Below are 16,838 nucleotides of genomic sequence, written 5' to 3' on the forward strand. Positions count from 1 at the left end.
AAGCACCCATAAGGTACCTCACAATCATCTGTAACTCCAGCTCCAAGGGGTCTGACTCCTCGATGACTCTGTGGACATTGCATGCAAGCAGCGCCGTCATTACACACGAGCAAACACATATGCATAAGGGCTTTTTTAAAAATATAATTATTATGAACTTTAAAGGAGCATACAAAGTGATGAACATTTTCACATTTAGGATAATGAGAACTTTTTCCTTTGTCCTTCTCTTCCACTGCCCTCTTCCATCCCCCACCCTTCTCCATCTCTGCCCCTGTCTTCTACTTCCCACTCCATCTTCGTTCTTCTCCATCCCCCACCCTCCTCCAACTTCCCCTCTATCCCCTGCCTCCTCCATCCCTTGCCTCCTCTTTCTGGTTCCTCTCAGCTTTCATGACATCTGAATGCCATTGCACTCTCTTTTCTCCTTATTCTGAGTTAGGCTTACCTCACTTAATATTCCTCAGGTCTATGTATTTTGCGGCACTGTCATGATTTGATTTCTCTGTATTTGCACAGAATTCCACTGTATCTGTAGCACACTTTCTTTCTCTATCCATCTATGATTGTGTGGCAGTGCTGTGCATGATTGTCCTCTGAGACAAACTATCAACAACACCTTGGGGACTTCAGCTCAACTTCCTTGCAGAACCCTTCAGTTGGGTTTGCTGATGACTTGCTTACACCCCTCACACAGGTCACAAGACCCTCACCCAAGTATCCAGTGGCTCCATACCACCTGGTGTATGAAACACTCCCCTAATTGCAGGTGATCTCAAGAATGGGGTGGGGACACTAGAGAAGGAGGACTCCTTCCACAGGGCTATAGAGAAGCCCTCATCCTTGTGGTGTAAAGGCCACTGTGGCTGGTTGTGGAGGAGGAACACCCACACCCCTGTAAATAACTCCTCACCTGTGCTCTGCAATAAAGTCCACAAAACTCATCGGTTCTGTTCCTCAGAGTGAACTTTGGGGGAATCACTTCCCTATCACTGGGACCCTCGGGGAGGGTAGATGTCGAGAGGCCTCCCCAATGGAAGGGAATTTGGCTCCGAGCAATGATATGGATGAGTGAGTGTAGGTGATAGACAGAGCACTCCAGGTACAGACAATGGGTCGTATGCTCACTTCTATAGTTTAGATGTGGGAAGAGCCTCCAGACACATTTCCTAATGTCTGTACGAGTTTGTACAGCCACCATTTTTGTTGTCACTTTGTTTCTTGGTGACAGCCACTCTGACTTAAGTGAGGTGGAATTTCAAAGAAGTTTCAATCCACATGTCCCTGCTAGCTAAGGATGTTGAATATTTTCCCAGATATTTACTGGCCATTTGTAGTTCTTCTTTTAAAAAACTTAGTTCACTATAGAGACAAGGCTGTTCTTTAGGTTATAATGCCCCATCCTTGAACACCATTTTAATTCTCTGTCCTCTCTGTCTCTCCCTCCTCTCTCTCTTTTCTTTGTCTCTCTGTCTCTTTTCTGTGTCTCTGTCTGTTTCTGTCTGTCTGTTTCTGTCTCTTCTCTGTCTCTCTTCTCTCTCTCTCTCTCTCTCTCTCTCTCTGTGTGTGTGTGTGTGTGTGTGTGTGCCTGTGTGTGCTTTTGTTTTTCTTTCTACATTTCCCTTTTCAAACTGATAGGTGTGTATAGGGTCTTGTGAAAGCACTTGTCCTTTGGAGGCTGCTTTCCTGATGCCCAAACCTACCTGCGCACTTCTGGGATTTCTGATTGTGACTGCAGAACACATCTCCTGTTTTCTGGCTCCCCTGGCACTTCGCTGACTAAGGCAGCAGCTGCAGGCGCAGCCTTCTGGAAAGACAAAGACAGTGTCATTTGTCCTCCCTCCACTGCCTGCAGTGTTGCGGCCTGATTTTCCCTATTAGAAAATTCTTTTCACCTCAAGGAGCTGAGTGAGGAGCGAAGGGGAAATAGCCATGGGACCCTTTTTCAGAGCCAAAGAAAAGTGAGTCACTGCTGGAGGCTGGATGGCGCTGAGCTGAGGGTAACATAAACTCCAGTGCCAGAGGCTGAGATGGCCTAGAACTTCATTTTTTTTTTCATGATACAGTCCACATCTGTGGGAGCGTATGGAAGAACCTGAAGGACGTTAAGCCAGACAGAGGAAACCAGATAGCACATGATCTCATCCCTACAGGGAACCTGAAGCCAGTTGAAACCATAAAGGCAGAGAGAGTACAAGGAGGGCTGTCTGCAGCTGGGGCATGAGACATGTTAGTACAAAGTTTCACATACACAGGGTGGACTGGCCTTCCTGGATAGCGTGCTAACTCTAGGTAGCAATACTACTTACTTGAAATTTGCTGAGAGGTTTTTTTTTTTGGAGCTGGGGACCGAACCCAGGGCCTTGCGCTTGCTAGGCAAGCGCTCTACCACTGAGCTAAATCTCCAACCCCACGAGAGGTTTTTATTAAATGTTCTTGCTAGAAAAGTAATCTATGTGAAAACTAGGGAAATGGCTTAGTAATTAAGAGCACTGGCTTTTCTTGCAGAGAACCTGGGTTCAATTCCCATCTCACAACCATCCAGAAGTCCATTTCCAGGGAATCTGATTCTCTCTTCTGGCCTAGGCAGGTAAAAACACTCATACACATAAACTAAAAATCAAAAAATATTTTTTAAAGTAATAAATCTGCAAAACAATGGAGAAATAGCTTGATTTAGCTATTTTATAAATGCATGCATAGGTCAAAGCATCATGATGTACATCATAACTTTAAATAATTTTTATTTGCCAATTAGTGAATATCTGAGGGCAGAGCATATAGTTCAGTAATATTCACAAGGTCCTGGGTTTCATCCCTACCACCCCATATCAAACCATGACAAAACAACTCCTTTAAGTTCAGTAGGAAGGAAATCTGTAGCCTATGTGGCTGCACTACATACCTCCAAAAGACCCACACTTCTCATAAGTTATCCCTCCCTGTATGTTGTTCTCATTCTCATAGTCATCTCATAATCCAACAGGGCTGCCAAGGCACCAGCCATCACATGCTTAGTCATGTCAGAAGGACAGAGGAAGGGAAACAAATAAAACTGCATTTTTTTCTATCAAGAATATTTTCTGGCCAGGCATGGTGGTGCACACCTTTAATGCCAACACTAGGAAGACAGAGACAGGTGGATCTCTGTGTGTTCAAGCCAGTCCTGGTTCCAGGACAACCAGACCTACATAACAGAGAGATCTTGTCGCAAACAAACAAAAACAAAATACAAACAAATCCTAAAAGGAATATTTTTTTTACATAATTCTGCTCTCGGAACTCCTAGGTTATTAAAGAAAAATCTCAGTGCCAGGTATGGGATGCTTAATTATGAAACATTGGTGAAGAAGGCCTTAGGGGACCTCAAAATGATACCGGGTTTTGTCATTGCTCTCAGTTGCCCACTAGAACTAGATGAAAATACCACACACAACACCACACCCTTGGGATGCTAGGTATAGAGATACTAATCTAGAACTGTGCTGGTAGCTTTTTCCTTGCTAGTTAGCTTTTATGTGCTGTGTAGGCTGCTGAGGGAGAAAACTCATCAGCAGCCTTACCCAGCTGTGAACGCTGTGAGCTGCAGTACCAACTTGACACCAAGAGGTGCCCAAGTAGTGCAGTAGTGGCACAGCTGCTGGGGGTGTTTACAGCTTTCTGGAAGAAGTCATGCCTGCCACTGTAAAGTCTGGTCAAAACCCCATGGCTACGGAGGCCATAGCCCTAATGGGAAAGCAGGCAGGAACCTATTACTGTTCTACACATGGACATGATGCCCAACTGCCTTCCAAAAATGTTTACACCCATAGCTTAGTGTTGCTCTCAGCTTTGGTCAGAGAAGCTTCTGTTCGCTGTGGGCAACAGTTGATGCAGAGGGTCATTATTGGTCAAAGTGCTCAGCTGGAAGTGGGACATCTATATCACACCTGCCACTCCTGGGGCTCGGGGAACACAGCAGAAGAGGAGAAAGATTGTGAGAGGCAGAGGAGGAAGAGGGCTGCTGGGAAATTCTGCCTTCTGGACATGCTGTGGCACTTGCGCTGTTGAACTCCTAGCAGCAGTTGTTCTCTGGACCATAATGGGAATTTCTTAAGAGGTCCATTGTGGACTGAAGAAATGCTTGTAAGATTCCACCCTCCCCTGAGAGCCATAGACTGTAAAATGGTAGGGAAGCAGTGGTCATATCCCCGGGTTAGTTGCTTTTTGTGCAAGTCAATGCCCACCCCTATGCCCATGGGCGCAAGCAAAGCTCATTAAATGTGTGGGACACACACTGAGACATGACAGAAGGAGGGAGGCGTAGCAAGAAAATCGGTTTGGTGGGAAGGGAAAGGGGATAAGAGGGTAATGGGGGTAAATGTGTTCAGAGTACATTACGTATGTGCATAAGCGTGTGAAAGAATCAATATGTGAATGGTATTTTTTGTCAGTTGCTTACTTCTCTGCATTCATTCCCCATTTGACCAAATACAAAGACACTAGAGGCAGAGGCATGTTCTGTCTCCAGTGGAAGGGGGAGAGAGAAACATAAGCTGAAGAGAAACTAAGGTCTGTATGTGCCAGCCAAAACCCAAGATGCTATTGGGTGTAGAAAGGGGGCAGTTGTGGAAGAAGAAAGACTCAAGCACCTTGAGGGGAAGGGAATGAGAGGTTTGAGCTATGCTTCCAGCAGGGGACTTAGCAGAAGACCTGGTCAAGTCAACAAAATATGAGCAGGTAAGAGGTGGCACGATGGCTCCATTGGCAAAAGCACTTGCTAGGACCTGTGTTTGACCCTCAGCATTCATGTAAAATCGGCACAATAGAATGTATTTTTAATCACAGTATGGGAGGCAGAGGGATGATGTTGATTTGTCTCAAAAAAAAAAAAAAAGTGGCAGGCTAGCAAGATGGCTCATGGTTCATTGGGTAAAAGTTCCTGAGTTTGCCTTCCTTCCAGAATCCATGGTGAAGGAGAGCATTGGATCCCAAAATTGTCCTTCTGATGTCATAAGCACAATTGCAGGCATAGCCATCCTTCACTCGACCCTCAAATGAATAAATAAAATGAAAATTAAAAAATAAAGTGCAGAACGATTGAAATACATACCCAACCTTGATCTTTGGCCCACATATGCATGCACACATGCAAACACAAACACATGAGCATGCACACATACGCACAAGTATGTTTCTATTTAATGTAAACCTTCCCTGGGGTCGTATCTGGCTTGGGAGGAACTTTGCCTTGGCAAAGTCAGCCTGGGCTCTGGAGTGCACTGGGCCTCAGGTCCTGGGGAGGTCGCCCCTGCCTTGGCACGAGTGTGCACAAAGGGAAGAGGCTTGTCTTTGTCCAGCCTTCAGGCCCTCTATTTCCTGCTCTAATACAATGCTTCTTCCTGTTTGTCAGGCGTGATCTGCCTACCCCCTCCTCCCCCAGCTGCAGTAGTTCCTTCTAAACTTTCCCCAGGTCCTACCCAGGAAAGGGTACTTCCCTTATTCCCATGGCCACTTCTTGTACCCTTTGAGGGACATAAAGCATAGAAGTAGAACCCCCACCCACTCTGTGTGTGTGTGTGTCTGTCTCTCTGTCTCTGTCTCTCTCTGTGTCTGTATGTCTCTGTGTGTCTGTATCTCCGTCTCTGTCTCTCTCTGTGTCTGTATGTCTGTCTCTCTGTCTCTCTCTGTGTCTGTAACTCTGTGTGTCTGTCTCTCTGTCTCTATCTCTGTCTCTCTCTGTGTCTGTATGTCTCTGTGTGTCTGTATCTCCGTCTCTCTCTGTCTCTCTCTGTGTCTGTCTCTCTGTCTCTCTCTGTGTCTGTAACTCTGTGTGTCTGTCTCTCTGTCTCTCTTTCTCTCTCTGTGTGTGTGTCTGTATCTCTGTCTCTTTCTTTCTCTCTCTCTGTGTCTGTCTCTCTGTGCTGTCTCTCTGTCTCTCTCTGTGTCTGTAACTCTCTGTGTCTGTCTCTCTGTCTCTCTTTCTCTCTCTCTGTGTGTGTGTCTGTCTCTCTCTCTCTCTCTCTCTCTCTCTCTCTCTGTGTCTGTCTCTCTCTGTCTCTGTCTCTGTCTGTGTCTGTCTCTCTGTGTGTGTCTGTCTCTGTCTCTCTCTCTGTCTTTCTCTCTCTCTCTCTCTCTCTCTCTCTCTCTCTCTCTCTCTCTCTGTGTGTGTGTGTGTGTGTGTGTGTGTGTGTGTATCTGTTCATGCGTCCGAGTGTTATTCCTTAGGTGCCATTTATTTTTCTTTTGTTTGGAAAGAGTCTCTCCCTGCTGAAACCACTAGTCTGGCTGCTCAGAGCATAGCACTGATTTGCCTGTCTCTCCCCCAACCCTTGCCAGTGTTGGGATGACAAATGCATGCCCCCATAGTTTGGTTTGGTTTGGCTTTGCAATGGACTGTGGCGATCACCCTCAGGTCCTTGTGCTAACATAACAGCAGTTTCCTAACTGAATCATCTCTTTTAGAAACATCTGTATCAATTCCAACATCTCTGTTTCTGTGTCTTACAAAGTGAACATGGTGATGATAGCTACCCTTCAGGATTGTCTGGAGAATACAGTACCTGGTCTAAAGTGCTTTTCTTTTTGTAATTAATGAGTCCCCTAGGTAGACGTGCTGGTGTTATGTGATACTATCCCTAAGGAGATATGAATAAATGCCTACTTACTCCAGACAGGGACCCAGTTTTATTGGGATTACTAAGAGGAATATGGGGGAGGGGCTACTTACAGGAGCAGATATGACTCAGGTGGTCAGAGCAACAAGTGTCCTAGAGCTCACAGTGTTTCCCCCTTCTTTTTCATCTTTATTAACTTGAGTATTTCTTATTTACATTTCAATTATTATTCCCCTTCCCAGTTTCCAGGCCAACATCCCCCTAACCCTTCCCCCTCCCCTTCTATATGGGTTTTCCCCTCCCCATCCTCTCCCTATTACCACCCTCGCCCCAACAATCACATTCACTGGGGGTTCAGTCTTGGCAGGACCAAGGGCTTCCCCTTCCACTGGTGCCCTTACTAGGCTATTCATTGTTACCTATGAGGTTGGAGCCCAGGGTCAGTCCATGTATAGTCTTTGGGTAGTGGCTTAGTCCCTGGAAGCTCTGGTTGCTTGGCATTGTTGTTCATATGGGGTCTCAAGCCCCTTCAAGCTCTTTCAGTCCTTTCTAAGATTCCTTCAACGGGGGTCCCGTTCTCAGTTCAGTGGTTTGCTGCTGGCATTCGCCTCTGTATTTGCTGTATTCTGGCTGTGTCTCTCAGGAGAGAACTACATCCGGTTCCTGTCAGCCTGAATTTCTTTGCTTCATCCATCTTGTCTAATTGGGTGGCTGTATATTTATGGGCCACATGTGGGGCAGGCTATGAATGGGTGTTCCTTCTGCCTCTGTTCTAAACTTTGCCTCCCTATTCCCTGCCAAGGGTATTCTTGTTCCCCTTTTAAAGAAGGAGTGAAGCATTCGCATTTTGGTCATCCTTCTTGAGTTTCATGTGTTCTGTGCATCTAGGGTAATTCAAGCATTTGGGTTAACAGCCACTTATCAATGAGTGCATACCATGTGTGTTTTTCTGTGATTGGGTTACCTCACTCAGGATGATATTTTCCAGTTCCGGCCCATTTGCCTATGAATTTCATAAAGTCATTGTTTTTGATAGCTGAGTAATATTCCATTGTGTAGATGTACCACATTTTCTGTATCCATTCTCTGTTGAAGGGCATCTGGGTTCTTTCAGCTTCATTATTATAAATAAGGCTGCTATGAACATAGTGGAGCATGTGTCTTTGTTATATGTTGGAGCATCTTTTGGGTATATGCCCAAGAGAGGTATCCCAAGAGGGTCCTCAGATAGTTCAATGTCCAATTTTCAGAGGAACTTCCAGACTGATTTCCAGAATAGTTTTACCGGTCTGCAACCCCACCAACAATGGAGGAGTGTTCCTCTTTCTCCACATCCTCGCCAGCATTTGCTGTCACCTGAGTTTTCGATCTTAGCCATTCTCACTGGTGTGAGGTGGAATCTCAGGGTTGTTTTGATTTGCATTTCGCTTATGACTAAAGATTGTTGAACATTTCTTTAGGTGTTCTCAGCCATTCGGCATTCCTCAGCTGTGAATTCTTTGTTTAGCTCTGAACCCCATTTTTAATAGGGTTATTTGTCTCCCTGCAGTCTAACTTCTTCAGTTCTTTGTATATTTTGGATATAAGGCCTCTATCTGTTGTAGGATTGGTAAAGATCTTTTCCCAATCTGTTGGTTACCGTTTTGTCCTAACCACAGTGTCCTTTGCCTTACAGAAGCTTTGTAGTTTTATGAGATCCCATTTGTCGATTCTTGATCTTAGAGCATAAGCCATTGGTGTTTTGTTTAGGAAATTTTCTCCAATGCCCATGTGTTCCAGATGCTTCCCTAGTTTTTCTTCTATTAGTTTGAGTGTGTCTGGTTTGATGTGGAGGTCCTTGATCCACTTGGACTTAAGCTTTGTACAGGGTGATAAGCATGGATCGATCTGCATTCTTCTACATGTTGACCTCCAGTTGAACCAGCACCATTTGCTGAAAATGCTATCTTTTTTCCATTGGATGGTTTTGGCTCCTTTGTCAAAAATCAAGTGATCATAGGTGTGTGGGTTCATTTCTGGGTCTTCAATTCTATTCCACTGGTCTAGCTGTCTGTCTCTGTACCAAGTGTTTCCCCCTTCTCTTCCCTTCTCCTACCCTCCCCTTTCCTTCCGTTCCTTTCCCCCTTTCCCTCTCCTCCTTTCCCCTCCTCTCCCTCACCTTCCCTTCTCTATTTTGTGCTTTAGGCTGCCTTGTACTTGTCATCTCCCTGCCTCAGTTTCCTGAATGTTAGGATTAGATGTATGTGCTACCATATGTATCTATCTAAGGGTTTTTTTCTTTATTTTTAAGTTTCAGTTTTGTTATTATTTTTGCTACCATATGTATCTATCTAAGGGTTTTTTCTTTATTTTTAAGTTTCAGTTTTGTTATTATTTTTTGTGTGTATGTGTGGGCAGGAACATGGATGTCATGGTTCCCTGTGGAGGTCAGAGGACAACTTTTGAGAACACATCCTTTCCTTTCACTATATGGGTCCTGGGTATCAAACTCAGGCCCTCAGGCTTGGTGGTAAGTGCCTTTACCTGCTGAGCCATATAGTCAATGCTGCTTAGCTTTTAAGAAAAGAATAATTGTGCTTATTTATGGATTACAGGATGAAATTCAGTACATGTATATACCGTGTAATAATCAGGTCAATGTAACTAGTGTATCTATAACTTAGATGTCTTTGTAGTTGTTCTGGGAACTCTCAAAATAGTCTCTAATAATCAATTGCCCTGAACTATAGTTACTGTATCACATAATATTAGATGTTATTCTTCCTCCCCAACAGTAACCCTGGATCTAGTAGTTTCTATACAGTTTTTCTATACTTGAACCAGCTTGAATGTTTTTTGATTCTAGAACACAGATGTTCTATTCCTAGATTGCTAATAGTGTTCTTTAGGAATGGGTTTCAAACATAACCAAATAATGCCATTGGCTCCTTATTGAGATGAGGATTTTTTGTCAAAATAGTATATTGAAAGAAGCCTTAATTATCCTAGAAGATCCTCATAATCTCAATAGCCAGAACTAGAAAAAGTTACAAGATGCTCTCCTTAAAATAGGGAGCACGACAGTGGTAAAGAATAAAGAGAGAGACACGATGAACACTGACATAGTAGGAGGATGAGTATGTCTGGACTCATGTCTATCAAAACCACAGCCAGGCAAGGAGCAGTGGTGCTCTCCTGTGTTCCCAGCACTTGAGAGGTAGAGGTGAGAGGAGCTCTGGTGTGAGGACAGCCTGGGCTGCATAATGAGTTCTCAGGTACTCTGAGCTACACAGTGAGACCCGTTCTCAAAAAGAGAAAGGAAAGGAGCTGGAGAGATAGCTCATTGGCTAAGAACACTTGCAGAAAATTCAGAGAGCTGAGTTTATTTCCCAGTACAGCTTACAGCAGTCTGTAACTCCAGTTCCAGAGGATCCAACATAACAGCCTCTTCTGGCCTCTATAGGCATCATCACACATATGGGGACAACACACACACACACACACACACACACACACACACACACACACACACACACACACACACGCTTACTTTTTAAAAGAAAATTTGGTGTGGGGGAGTCAAGACAGGGTTTCTGTAGCCCTGGCTAGCCTAGAGCTCACTTTGTAGACCAGGCTGGCCCTGACCTCAGAGATCAGCCTGTCTATGCCTCCTGAATGCTGGAATTAAATGCGTGCACCATCATTGCCAGTTAAAAACAAACAAACAAACAAACAAACAAACAAACAAACAAAAAACCATAACACAAGCTTTTTTGGTAAGGTGAGTGCTATACTTCTCTGTGGGTGTAAGTATTTAGCATGCAGTTGGGATTACATTGTTTTGGAAAATGGCAGTAATATGTTCTCTAGGGTCTATGACTTCATTCACCACACACAGGTCAGGTTTCTACTGCCAGGCATGAATTCCTTCCCACTGAATGGACCTTAAATCCTATGAAATGGCTGTTGGTTAAGCCATTTAACCCCGAGGATGTAAGTGGCCCTCTGCCACTCTAGGGGTTATCTTGCTGTGCTGGTTCTGTCTATGGTTCACAGGTTTTACACCCGGGTGGGACTTGCAATTGCTCCTCTCCCTTGGCACCTTCCACAAGCTCTTTCCAAGCCTGTGAGAGAAAGTCCTTAGGGACTTAGTCCTTACTTCCAGCTCAATTCCTCTGTGTCCTCAAGCCCTGTGTCCAAAGTTTGTGCTGCCTTTAGCAATAGAGTCTTACCTTCAAGAAACTTCTTTTTGTAGCAGATAGAGATCATCACTAACATCTATAACTGGTCAAAATTCAGAGAACAACTGACCACAGGATATCCCACAACACTTACTATATCTACAACACAACCTCTACATCTATGGCTCAAGGAACATCACCGAAGGGAGGGCAGAAAGATTGTAAGAGGCAGGGATCAGCATGTCTGCTACTCAACAGTGTCTTCTATACATGACAGGGAAGCCCGCCCATCAGAGCTTAAGAATACGGTTGCCCAGACAAGACCTGACTGCCATTTTCCAAACCAGTGTAACCCCACAGCATGTTAAATACTTAGACCCACAGAAAAGTATAGTGTTTACCCTCATCAAGGAAGCTCTTGTTACTTTCCTTTTTAATAAAAGGTTTCCTTTCTTTTCTTTTCTTTTCTTTTCCTCTCTCTCTCTCTCTCTCTCTCTCTCTCTCTCTCTCTCTCTCTCTCTCTCTCTCTCTCTCTCTCTTTCTTTCTTTGACCTGGCAGCGGTGGTGCATGACTTAATCTCAGCATTCAGGAGTCAGAGGCAGGTGGATCTCTGTGAGTTCCAGGCCAGCCTGCTGTCTATAAATCGAGTTCCAGGACGGCCAGGGCTACACAGAGACAACCTGTCTCAAAAAACCTGACAGCAGTTGACATCTCAAGATGGATATGGAAAACAATTTCAGAAGGTCTTGCCCCTAGATGAAGGTCTACAAGCAATTAATGACTTCTAAAAGAGGACAATCAATCTTCTCTTGGGATGAGTCCCCTGTTAGGTTACCCAATCCCAAGGGATCAGCCCTAAATCCTAAATGGATTTAGTAGGTTGTGTTCATATAAGAAAAGGTAATGGGGTTGGGGGATTTAGCTCAGTGGTAGAGCGCTTGCCCTAGGGAAGTTAAGGCCCTGGGTTGGTCCCCAGCTCAAAAAAAAGAAAACCAAAAAAAAAAAAAAAAAAAAGAAAAGGTAATGGATTTGAGATGGAGTAGGGGTGGCAGGGGATGAGTTGGAGGGAGAAGGAAGGGGGATGATGTAAGTACAATGCCCGCATGTATGAAATTATCAAAAAACAATGTTTAAAAACAAACAAAAACAACCAATCAAAACCATGCCCCAATGGCAACCACACTGTAATACACAGAAAAAAATTATTGAATAAATTTTGTGTGTATGTTTTGGTAGAGAATAGTGCTATTATTCCATTCCTCTTCCTTTTTTGATTTTTGTAGAAAAAGAGGGTCCAAGGTTTTTTTTTTTTTCCCTGAAGTTCTCTCAGAGTTTGGGAATCAGAGTCTTGTGATGGTCTGATCATCACTGCCCCCACCCTGTGTGTGTGTGTGTGTGTGTGTGTGTGTGTGTGTGTGTGTGTGTGTGTGTGTGGTGGAGGGCGGGGAGTAGAGCTCCATCTGCCTGAGTTGAAGCATCTCCTTGAGTAGAAAGGAAATGCTTGTTTTTTTTATTTATTTTATGTATATGAGTACACTGTAGCTGTCTTCAGACACACCAGAAGAGGGCATCAGATCCCATGACAGATGGTTGTGAGCCACCATGTGGGTGCTGGGAATTGAACTCAGGACCTCTGGAAGAGCAGTCAATGCTTTTCACCACAGTTTGACCCCAAAGCTCTGTGAGCTGGGGAAACACTGTCATTTTTGCTAAGGGTGGGACCCCTGGCCCATGTGCTTCTTTAGAAGGTGGTCTTTTGTTTCTGGTGCTTTTGTCCGAGGTTATGGAACTCACTGGAGTTGGGGCCTGGCTAGAGGAAGTGGGCTGCTCTGGGGTGAGGCTTGGGCATTATATACCTTTTTCTGACTGCCAAAGTTGTATGGCTAGCTGTCTTAAACTCCTGCCACACCTTTCTTCCTTTACACTGCCTCTCGCCATATTTGGTCAAAGCAACGGGAAAGCCAACTAATACTGTACTAAACTGTTCAAGAGCAAACATCATCTTTCCAACTTTCACCCCAAGCCTGTTCCTCCTGTCTTCCCATTTACAAATGAATACCCACTCTCCTTGTAATGAAGACAAGACATTGAGAAGATCTGAAGTTGGAAGTGCCATCAAGGGTGACTCCTGGCTGCTGGCATGAGAAGGTACAACCTATATTCAAAATGGAATATTCAAATTTCACCATAGGAATTTTCTATAAGTGCAACTTTTTTGTTTTCTGAGTATTCATTTACCTATCTCCTTTTGTATATGTGTGTACACGTTCATATGTGTACACACGTGTGTCACTACATGTACTTGTGCATCTGGGCTAGAGATCAATGCGTGACACCATCCTGGCTTGCTGGTCACTTCATTTATTTGTTAAGACAAAGCTTCCACTGAACCTGGAGCTTGCCAAGTAGTTCAGCTGGTCAGCAAGTGAGTGCCCACCTCCAGGATTTCTCGGATTCTGCCTCCTCCTGATGTGGATTTCCAATAACATGTTATTGTGCGTCTTCCTATGTGAGGTGAATTCAGGTCTCATGCTCATGTGCCAAGTGCTTTACCCACTGAGCTCAAAAATGTTGCTAGGGACCCTAGCAACTTTGTGGGTAAAATTTAAGTATTTTATGTATTTATTTCTCTATTACTTTTGACATTATAGTACAATTAAATCATCTCTCCCTTCCCTTTTTTCTCTCCAAACCTTCCCATATACCCTTTCTTCCTGTCTTTCAAATCCACAGCCTCTTTTTTACTTGTTTACATATATGTTATATATACATATACATATTATATACATATTGGTTATACACACACACACAGACACACACACACATCTATATATCTCCTTAAATGCTGACTATTTGCTGTCAGATAACTGATTGGTGTACCCTTCACTGGAGAAGACTATTTTATTCACTCTGAACATTCCTCAGTTGCCTGTAGTTCTTTGTGTGGGGTTGAAGCTTCATGGACTTTTCTCCATCCACTTTGGCTTGGCTATTGGTGTCACCCTTGTTCAGCTCATTGGGCAGTTAGGTGGGTGAGACTTTAATGTGTGTAGCTTCTGAAATTCTTAGGAGACAGAATGTCACCAGCACCCTCCCCCAAGCCCCTGGCTCTTGCAATCTTTTTTTTCTTTTTTCTTTCTTTCTTTCTTTTTTTTTTTTTCCGGAGCTGGGGACCGAACTCAGGGCCTTGCGCTTGCTAGGCAAGCACTCTACCACTGAGCTAAATCCCCAACCCTGGCTCTTGCAATCTTTCAGCCTCTTCTTCCAAAACATTCCCTGAGCCTCAGGTGCAGGAGTGGTTTTGAAGATAGCCCAGTTGCGATTGAGTGCCACAGTCTTCATTTTGATCAGTTGTGGTTTTATGGAATGGTTTCTATCTTTTGCAAAGAGAAGTTTCAAATTTATTAAGTGCCTAGTATGCACAACGTCATGGGTTCTATCCCCAGCATTATGGGAAAAAAAAGTATTAGGGGGCTTAAAGAACTGAGGGTAGGGGTTGGGGGATTTAGCTCAGTGGTAGGCGCTTGCCTAGGAAGCGCAAGGCCCTGGGTTCGGTCCCCAGCTCCGAAAAAAAAGAACCAAAAAAAAAAAAAAAAAAGAAAAAAAAAAAAAAAAAAAAAAGAACTGAGGGTAGACCAGATGTTCCATAGTGAAGGAAAACAAACCAAACAGCTCAAAGTGTTTTTGTTAGATCCCTTCAGAGAAACTCCATGGCCACTGCAGCCAGGTGGAGTCAGAGCCTGTCACCTCTCTGTGACAGTTACAAGCCTCTACTGCCACCTTGAGCATAAAGCTTCTTTCTTCTGAGTTCAGGTGCCCCATAGGGGCAGAAGGTGTAGGTCACAGACCCAGTCTGTTGTTCACTGCCAGGGAAGTCAAGAACAGATGTCATGGCGTCCACTTTGGAAAGATTTCTGTACCTTGTTGGAAGGTGTTTAAAAGATTCCAGGTCTGTCTAGAGCTTGTCACTGCAGCCAGGTTCCCACCACCCCTGCTGCTGAGGACTGAAACGGGGCATTAAGTGGCGATTTTGGTTTTTGTTTTTGACAAATCCATTCAGATTCTCTGGTCCTGAGTTCTCTAGGCTTTGAGCTCCAGATTCTCATGTCTCGGCTTTGAGTGCTAGGATTACAGGCTGTACTATGGCGATTGGCTTCTATTTTAATTCTTCAGATCCTAAATTGGATAGTTGAATTAATTAATCCTTTCCTCTATAGTCTGTGCTTTTGATAATAGTTTGACCTCTGCTTGGAAATTATAACCTCTTAATTTTCTTCTCGTGATTATACAATGGGACTCTAAGAATAAGAGTCTGATTTAAAAAAATGTGTTTTTTCAGCTCCATCTCTCTACAGGAAATACCACACTGGGAGTGAAAATAGTCCAACCTAAGATCCGTGGTGCTAGGAAAAAGAGTATCTCCCTGTCTGGGAACCTGAGCCCACAGCTAAATTTAAATATGCATATTTTCTGGGTTTTGCTTCATTTTTTCTATAAATTGTAACACTGCTATATGGGCAAAGCAGAGGCAGATGGAGAAATTCTGTCTCCCCAGTTTTGGCTGAATTAATTTTACACACACACACACACACACACACACACACACACACACACACGTGCCCACACACAGAGCTCTGTTAAATCAGGCTAGTGTTTAAATTCTGAACCAGGCATTATGTCTGGGAATTCTTGGAAATAATTGCTCTTAAGTAGCATCTTTAACGTATAAAAGTCTATTAGTTAATTCCTGACCTTGACAATGTAAAACTTAAGCCATGTTAATGCTATCTCCTTCCCCCACTTCTGTGTTAGCATTATAATGAATTTAAATGTGTGTAGAGTTAAAAAGTCAAACAAGGTATCATTAGTATTAGTGTGTAAATGTATTCATCTACTTTCCTACTTTCTCTCCATGTTCTAGGCAGTTTTAAAATATTTATTTTGTGTATGTATGTGTGTATGCATGTATGTATGTATTTGGATATATTAATGCCACAGTATATGTCAAATGACAACTTTCAGGAGTCAGTTCTTTCCTTTCTGTGGAAGAGGTAAGTGCTCCAGGAGGAGAATTCTTCCAGGTTTCCTCCCTGCCTTTGGCATTGTCCTGGCCCCAGTTCATTCAACCCCTGACTCCATCGTTCATTTCTTTCTGCGTTTGTGCATACATGGATGCATTTATTCATGTGTAATGTGTACCTGCACGTGAGTTCCTATGTAGGTGTGTGTTCTTGGGCATGTGGGGCTTCACATTAGGTGTCTTCTCTGATTGATTTCCTCCTTATTGTTTTTCAGATGGTCTCTCAGGGAACCTGGAGCTCACCAATTATGCTAGACTGGTTTCTTGCGATCCTCCTGTCCTCCATCCCAGTTGTGGGGTCACAGGCCTGTGTCGCGCTGCTGGCTCTGGCTCTGGCTCATTTACCCGGGTGCTGGGGACCTGGGTTGAGGTCCTCATGTTTATGCAGACTCTGAAGCAGCTCCTTTTTAGCAGCTAAGGATATTTGTGTCTGCTTTGACTGGATCCTTTTCAGATTAGGTCTCAGCATTAGATTTTGTCAAATAATCAGCTGCAAAAGTGATCATAGTTGGTGAGTTTGGTGTTTTTTTTTTTTTTCTGAGATACATGCTATATAACAGAAAGCACACAGACCCTAAGTGTTGGCTTTGATGTGTTGCTGACATCACACATATGTCTGTGAGCATTTAAGAGAGGGTATTCATGGTATTCAAGATTGTTCTAGGGGAAATTCTGTGAAAACTGTTAATTTGTGGTGAACTTGCCTTGTGTGGTCTCTGCTTTCCACCTCCAGCCTCAGTTTACCCCTCAAACCAGAAGCCACTTGTGAGGTTGTAGCAGGCTGTTTTTTCCCCCATTTTCTTACAATAGCTCATCAGAATTGAGTCAGATCCTCTGGCAGTATGTGATGATGAACCCCAGCTTCATTGATGGAGCCCCCTTCACTAGTCTTTCCAGCCTATATAGTCAAAGTCCCTCCCTGTGACCACACGCAATTAAGACGGTTGTATACAATAGGTGGCAGAGTGGCTGATACTTAGGTGAGGTGTTGTGACCTTCTC

Source organism: Rattus rattus, chromosome X (assembly GCF_011064425.1).
Source record: "Rattus rattus isolate New Zealand chromosome X, Rrattus_CSIRO_v1, whole genome shotgun sequence".
Classification (NCBI taxonomy): domain Eukaryota; kingdom Metazoa; phylum Chordata; class Mammalia; order Rodentia; family Muridae; genus Rattus; species Rattus rattus.